Raw genomic sequence first — 8874 nt, 5'->3', positions numbered from 1 at the left:
CAAAACCATTATCTGGGGTTGCCATTTTCCTTGTTCAGATAAGAATTGCCTGGTATTTAGGGGCAGGACTGACCATGTCGGCGGGATCAGACTGATATACTTCAGGAAAGTTTTCCTCTGTGAAAAGCACAATTGGGCAGAAAGAAGCTACTCCCAGGTGGCAACCGGGCCATAGAACAAGCTATTGAGCTGCTGTTCGTTCCTGGCAGATCGCAGGCCTAAGAAGATGACCTGAATAAAAATATACCTTCCTTAGATAAGATTCAAGTTTCCTATCTAAAGGATCTTTAAAAGAATTACTGTCTTCTGTAGGCATAGTAGTACGTTTAGCAAGAGTAGAGATAGCCCCATCAACTTTGGGGATCTTTTCCCAAAACTCCAATCTAACTGCTGGCAAAGGATACACTTTTTTAAACCTTGAAGAAGGAATAAAAGAAGTACCAGGTCTATTCCATTCTTTAGAAATCATATCAGAAATAGCATCAGGAACTGGAAAAACCTCTGGAATAACCACAGGACGTTTATAAACAGAATTTAAATGTTTACTAGTTTTAATATCAAGAGGACTAGTTTCCTCCATATCCAATGTAATCAACACTTCTTTTAATAAAGAACGAATATACTCCATTTTAAATAAATAAGAGGATTTGTCAGTGTCAATATCTGAGGCAGGATCTTCTGAATCAGATAGATCCTCATCAGAGAAAGATAAATCAGTATGTTGCCGGTCATTTGAAATTTCATCAACTCTATGAGAAGTTTTAAAAGACCTTTTACGTTTATTAGAAGGCGGAATGGCAGACAAAGCCTTCTGAATAGAATCAGAAATAAATTATTTTAAATTTACAGGTATATCTTGTGCATTAGATGTTGAGGGAACAGCAACAGGTAATGAACTACTACTGATGAAAACATTTTCTGCATGTAAAAGTTTATCATGACAACTATTACAAACCACAGCTGGAGGTATAATCTCCACAAGTTTACAACAAATGCACTTAGCTTTGGTAGAACTGTTATCAGGCAGCAGGAATCCAACAGTGAATTCTGAGACAGGATCAGATTGAGACATCTTGCAAATGTAAGAGAAAAAAAGAAATATAAAGCAAAATTATCAATTTCCTTATATGGCAGATTCAGGAATGGGAAAAAATGCAAACAGCATAGCCCTCTGACATAGAAAAAGGCAAGAGGCAAATAGGAATGGGGTTTTAAATAATGAAAATACTTGGCTCCAAGTATGACGCACAACAAACAGAAAAATATGTTTTGGCGCCAAAAAATGACGCAACTTTGTGAAGGACTCAGCGTCAACTAAGACGCAGGAAATTACGAATTTGCGTCAACGAACTTAACTTCGCGCCAAAAAAACTCGCACCAAGAATGACGCAATAAACTTTGGCATTTTGCGCCCTCGCAAGCCTAATTCTGCCCGCGAATTTAAAAGACAGTCAATTTGAAAAAAAAAAGACTATACCCCAGGTAAGAAATACATTTTCATAAAAAAAGCATTTCCCAGATATGAAACTGACTGTCTGCAAAAAGGAAATATACTGAAAACCTGAATCATGGCAAATATAAGTACAATACATATATTTAGAACTTTATATAAATATATAAAGTGCAAAACCATAGCTGAGAGTGTCTTAAGTAATGAAAACATACTTACCAAAAGACACCCATCCACATATAGCAGATAGCCAAACCAGTACTGAAACGGTTATCAGTAGAGGTAATGGAATATGAGAGTATATCATCGATCTGAAAAGGGAGGTAGATGTTGCCTGGGTCTCGGGACCTTCACAGGAAGAATCTTTTATGCAGGTGAAGTCCCTGCTGGGGTCTGCCCCAGTGTTGGGGTTCTACGACCCTTCCAAAAAGACTGTGGTTAGTGCTGATGCGAGCAGTTATGGGTTAGGGGCCGCCCTCCTGCAGTTGAATGAGAACAAACTACAGCCCATCGCCTACTGTTCCCGTACACTGATGGCTGCTGAGTCTAAATACGCCCAAATTGAGAAAGAGTGTCTGGCTGCAGTTTTTGCCTGTGAGCGCTTTCAACGTTACTTAGTGGGTTTAGAGAAATTCATTCTAGAGACTGACCATAAACCGCTAGTCCCTCTAATCAACTTCTATGATATTGACAAAACACCCCTAAGATGCCAGAGACTTCTAATGAGGCTGCTCAGGTTCAACATTCAGGCAGTGCATGTGCCAGGGAAACAACTGGTTGTGGCAGAAAAACTTTCCAGACTCCCGCTGGCTGCTGCTTAAGAATCTTCAACGGAATCAGATGTGAAGGTGTATGTAGATTCAGTTCTGGCCTCCAAATCCATTTCTTCAGGGAAGCTAGAACAAATAAGAAAAGAGACATATTTAGATACAGACCTTCAAGAAGTTATAAAGTACATAAAAGAAGGTTGGCCCGAGAGTCGGGCAGCCTGGATGCCTTTAAAGTGAAGGTAAACTAAACTGGTGTGCAATAAATCAATCAATATATCAAGCCAAATAAACATTATGTTCATTCATCAATATTTCTATATATCAATATTACCTTAGATATTTGATATATTTTGCATCGATTCTGATATTTTCAAATCAACCCGTAATATTTTTTTTTTTTCCAAACAACGGTCACGTTGTCTAAACATCCAATTGATTCTTTGGCCGTTAGGCGGCCGTCAATTGACGTAATCAGTGGATGTTTCATTCTGCGCATGCCTAAGTTTTTTTAGTTCATACTAGCAAAGCGAGCGCGTCCACGTTAACCGATGAGCGGGATTAACGCATGCGCAAAGGTGAGAGTGAAGTCAGGATGCGCATGCGCCGTTGTTAGATGCTCGATGTGCACGAGCCTAGTAGACACGTATAGAGCGGGTGGGACCGCTCTATACGTCACTGTCTAACAAAGCCGGAAATGGTCAGTGGGAGGAGAATCGCAAGGCAACGAGCATAAAAATATAAGTATATAAATAATGTAAAAAATAAATTTATTAAAAAAAAAACTTAGCGACTGGGTTTAAGACAGTGAAAGGATTCTAAATATCATTCTTTAATGCCCAAACTTTACCTTCACTTTAAGTTCTTACCAGTCAGAAAGGTCACAGCTCACAGAGCTGGATGGGTTAGTGCTGTTCCAGGACCGCATTGTTATTCCTGTTAGCATGCAGCAGGAGATATTAAACAGGATTCATGATGGCCACTTAGGCATTACAAAGTGCAGAGAAAGAGCAGCTATGGCAGTATGGTGGCCTGGGATCAGTTCCGACATTGCAAGCCATGTGTCAAAATGTGGCTTTTGCCAGGAACGCCGGCCTACTCAGAGAAAGGAGCCCTTGATTTCTACTCCGCTGCCTTTAGGCCCGTGGCAGAAATAGCTGCTGATTTGTGCGAACTGCATGGGAAAAAGTACCTAGTCGTGATTGACTACTATTCCAGGTATTTGGAGATTGCACCCTTGAATGAGATCACAAGTCAAGCCGTTATCATTTGTCAAGAGCTTGTTCGCCCGGTGGGGCATACCAATGGAGGTAGTGAGTGATAACGGAATGCAGTTTGCTTCCACAAAGTTCAGTTCTTTCAGCAGAGAATATGATTTTGTCCATTCCATGTGGAGTCCACATTACCCGTAGGCCAATGGAATGGCTGAACAGGCAGTTCAAACAACAAAGTTCATTTTGAAGCAATCTGAGCTGTACCTGGCCTTCTTGTCTTATAGGGCGACTCCCATTCAAGCCAGGGGTTTTAGCCCGGCACAGCTGATGCTAGGACGTCAGATTCGCACCACCTTACCCTCTGTAGGTGTCTTCCAGCCAACTAGCTCTATTTCTCGGGACGAGGTCCTTAGGAGGGATGAAGAGGCAAAAGGGGGCTATCGATTCTTCTATGACAGGAGACACTCTGTGAAGCCCTTGCAGGAGCTGAATATGGGGCAAAGTGTCAGAATTAAACTGGATGATGAGAAGAAATGGAAGACACCTGCTACGGTAATTGGACGCTCTCCAGAACCAAGGTCTTATGTAGTCCTTACTGATGGAGGGACAGTCACACGTCGAAATCGAAAACATCTTCAGCCTGTACTTGAGAATTTGGAATTGGATGCCTCAGTACCACCGCCGATAGGATTCCCTGTTTTAAAAGGAGTGCCTTCCCCTCATCAAGATCACAGCGGGGATACGTCTTTGCCTCCAGCAGACTATAAATCACCTTCTTCTGTATCAGAGGACAGTTCATGTAGAATTACATCAAGTGGAAGAGTGGTGAAACTTCCGGCCCGATATCGGGATTAGCACTAGTTAGAACAGTGACCGGAAGTATGAGTAGAATAATCCCATGGTCACTGTGGACTAGGGTAGTCTACCCCGATGTTCAAGTCAGGATGTAATTCATGTGTTTATACAGATATTCTCTTTAACTTATTTGTTATATACTATACAAAACTGTTGTTGTATGCTTCTTGTATACCTTATTATTTGTTGTATCCAAATGAAAAAAAATGTATGCTTTGACCTTTAAAAAGGGGGAAGATGTGATGAGAGTGGGAAGTGACGTCACCTGATGGGGGCGTGGTTGAGTTCCGTTATTGTCTATGTCGCAGTTACTAAGTGAGATGTATTGTACCAGGTGTATACTTCCATGCTCTGCAATAAAATAGCGTTGTACCTTTTATACTGTGTCCTGCATTTCATGACACCCTTGAAACCTCTTCCTCTGTAAAAAGAGAAGTATTACCCACATTGGGCTAAATTCTGAGTGTCGCGCTAACTGTTGCATGTAAGCGAAAACAGTGTCAGGTTTTTTGCTTGTATTACAAGTTGAAATACAGACATATATACACATATAAACACATGTATATGTCTATATACAGTATGTATACATATGTATTTAAGTGCATTGGATGCGGCTGCATTCCAGGCCAAAAGGTAGATCGCAACAAAAAAGTCCTAAAAGACAGAAAGGAGGCGCCTAATGGTGTGATATCGTCAATTAAATAAATATATGAATGCAGAGTAGCAATTGTCAACTCACATATGGAGGAGCACACACAGTGCTATCAAAGACAAGCCGAGGCCTCAAAGCTGCTTGGCGAACTCACTCCCAGCACAACTCCATCAGTCACAAAGGATTGTCAATTGTTAACAGCCTGATGAAACGACATAGGAGCCGAGAAACGCATTGCTGTTTTTAAATACGTTTTCTTATTAAACTTTTTAACCATATCCCTGCTGCACATCATTTTATTTCCACCGGACTTGATCCGTGTTTGGACACACACCTCTCGCCTGAGCAGTCTGGCTCCCTGACTGTGTACCTGACGTATTGCATGAGGAAAATCCTGATTGGTGGACGTGATACCTCATGACTGACGGAGTTGTGCTGGTAATGAGTCCGCTGAGTGGCTCTGAGGCGTCGGCTTGTCTGTGATAGCACTGTGTGTGCTCCTCCATATATGAGTTGGCAATTGTTACTCTGCATTCATATATTTATTTACTTGACGATATCACACCATTAGGTGCCTCCTTTCTGTCTTTTAGGACTTTTTTGTTGCAATCTACCTTCTGGCCTGGAGTGCAGGTGCATCTACTGATTTGGATTCATATACTTTGGACTTTTGTACACTTGTGTATATATACTTTAGCGCACCTTTGAGGGTGTTTTCACCCTTTTATTAATGTTGTCTCACACGACTCACAATGATCTGGTGCTTTCTGTCAGTCTTTCAGACAGCACTACATTGTCTTGAAACGCATAAGACAACACACCTGGATTTCATGTATGTATCTACACTCCTCTCACTATGCATTTTAAATTTATTTATTTAATACATTTACAGTTTTATGGAGAAAATAAGGTGAATGTGCTGTCATTAATCTAAGTTACCATACTTACTGTCTGGCTGGAGCAGACTTCTTTTTCTATGTGGAGTGGCTTATAGCGGTAAAGTATTTTTTTGGGTGTTACCCAGTCTTAGATGGGCTTGGTTTGTCTGCAGCTAGTGCTCCTGTGATTTATGTTGGGACTACAGCAATCCCCACTGACTACAGATATCATTCTCCCTAATTGTTCATGTTGATGATGACAGGTTAATAAGGCTACACCTTTCCAAGCTTCACAAGAAAAAATAATTTTAAAAGATTTTAAAATACACTGTTTTAGACAGAACAAAAAAAGCCCCAGGGCATTAAGTAAGCATATTTTAGACTCCTAAAGGTGAAATATCCATACATGATAAGTTAATATAAACCAAACATATATCACATTTTCAAATATACAAAATAAATCCAAATGCACAATTTTCTATACATTTAATACTCTGCAGCTGTCCATGGAAGATCTTTGCAAGGCTGCAATTTGGTCATCACTGTATACATTTCTGAAACACTACAAAACGGATCATGAGACATCAGCTATGGCAAAGTATGGGCCATAATATCTTAAGTGTGGGTCATAATATCTTCTGCATTATAGGATTAGATAATACATTATGTTTTCCTCTTATGTCTGGAACATGGTGTTTAGTGATGTTGCGAATAGTTCGCCGGCGAACATAGGGCGTTCGCCACAGCGGGCGAACATATGCGATGTTCGATCCGCCCCCTATTCATCGTCATTAGTAAACTTTGACTCTGTATCTCACAGTCTGCAGACACATTCCAGCCAATCAGCAGCAGACCCTCCCTCCCAGACCCTCCCAGCTCCTGGACAGCAGCCATTTTAGATTCATTCGGAAGCTGCATTGTTAGTGAGAGGAGGGACAGTGTAGCTGCTGGTGATTTTATAGGGAAATTGATAGCTAGGCTAGTGTATTCAGTGTCCACTACAGTCCTGAAGGACTCATCTGATCTCTGCTGTAAGGACAGCACCCCAAAAAGCCCTTTTTAGGGCTAGAACATCATTATTATTTTTTTTATTTTTTTTCCTGTGTAATCTAATTGCAGTTGCTTGCCTGCCAAGCCACTTGCCCAGTGCCACCACTCATATCAGGTGTAACAGTAGTGTAAATTTAAAAAAAAAAACGTTTTTGACAGTGAAACATAAGTCTGCTTGTGTAATCTAATTGCAGTTGCCTGCCAGCGTGTGTGCCAGGCTCACAGCGTATACTGTGCCCACTTCTTACCCAGTGCCACCACTCATATCTGGTGTAACAGTAGTGTAAATTTAAATAAAATAAACTTTTTTGACTGTGAAACATCAGTCTGCTTGTGTAATCTAATTGCAGTTGCCTGCCTACCAGCGTGTGTGCCAGGCCCACTTGCCCAGTGCCACCACTCATATCTGGTGTAACAGTAGTGTAAATTTAAAAAAACAAACTTTTTTTGACTGTGAAACAGCAGTCTGCTAGTGTAATCTAATTGCAGTTGCCTGCCTGCCAGCATGTGTGCCAGGCTCACAGCGTATACTGTGCCCACTTGCCCAGTGCCACCACTCATATCTGGTGTAACAGTAGTGTAAATTAAAAAAAAAAACTTTTTTGACTGTGAGACATCAGTCTGCTTTTGTAATCTAATTGCAGTTGCCTGCCTGCCTGCCAGCGTGTGTCCCAGGCTCACAGCGTATACTGTGCCCACTTGCCCAGTGCCACCACTCATATCTTGTTTAATAGTAGTGTAAGTGTACATTTAAAAAAAAAAACTTTTTGGACTGTGAAACATCAGTCTGCTTTTTTGTGTCAGGCTCACAGCGTATACTGTGCCCACTTGCCCAGTGCCACCACTCATATCTTGTTTAATAGTAGTGTAAGTGTACATTTAAAAAAAAAAAAAAAAATTTGGACTGTGAAACATCAGTCTGCTTTTTTGTGTCAAGCTCACAGCTTATACTGGGCCCACTTGCCCAGTGCCACCACTCATATCTTGTTTAATAGTAGTGTAAGTGTACATTTAAAAACAAAAAAACTTTTTGGACTGTGAAACATCAGTCTGCTTTTTTGTGTCAGGCTCACAGCTTATACTGGGCCCACTTGCCCAGTGCCACCACTCATATCTTGTTTAATAGTAGTGTAAGTGTACAGGCAGAGGCAGGCCACCCCGCAGGTGCCGTCGTGGTCGTGGTGCTGTGATTCCTTTTGGCCCTAGAATAATGGCCAGTGTTCAGAGGCCACGTTCCATGAACTCAAAAAGTCCTGAGGACATAGTTGACTGGCTAACACAGGACACCCAATCTTCTATAGCTTCCACTCCGAACCTTGACGCACCATCCTCCTCCAGCTTATCTTCGGGCACCTCTCAAGTTACCACTCGCCCGCCTGCCACCACCACCAACACTAGCACCACAGCCGCTTCACTTGATCTGTCAGAGGAGTTATTTACACATCAGTTGGAAGAAATGAGTGATGCGCAACCATCATTGACAGATGATGTAGATAGCAGTGATATGTCTCAGTCAGGCAGCATTACAGACATGGACGTACGGTGTGATGATGATGATGTTGTACCCGCTGCTGCTTCCTTTGTTGATTTGTCAGATACAAGTGAAGCGGTTGATGATGACGATGCGTCCGTGGATGTCACTTGAGTGCCCGCTAGAAGAGAAGAAGAAGAGGGGGAAAGTTCAGATGGGGAGACAGAGAGGAGGAGGAGGAGGAGGAGACGAATTGGAAGCAGGGGGAGGTCGTCGCAAGGAGCTAGTGGCACAGTCAGACAGCATGCATCGGCAGCCGGGGTCAGCCAGACAGCACGCCAATCAACGCATGCTGTTGCCACCACCAGAATGCCATCATCGCAGAGCTCAGCAATGTGGCATTTTTTTTGTGTGTCTGCCTCTGACAACAGCGATGCCATTTGCAACCTGTGCCAAAAGAAACTGAGTTGTGGAAAGTCCAACACCCACCTAGGTACAATTGCTTTGCGAAGGCACATGATCGCACATCACAAACGC

Source organism: Bombina bombina, chromosome 2 (genome assembly GCF_027579735.1).
Source record: "Bombina bombina isolate aBomBom1 chromosome 2, aBomBom1.pri, whole genome shotgun sequence".
Taxonomy (NCBI): domain Eukaryota; kingdom Metazoa; phylum Chordata; class Amphibia; order Anura; family Bombinatoridae; genus Bombina; species Bombina bombina.
This window is presented reverse-complemented; position numbering follows the sequence as displayed.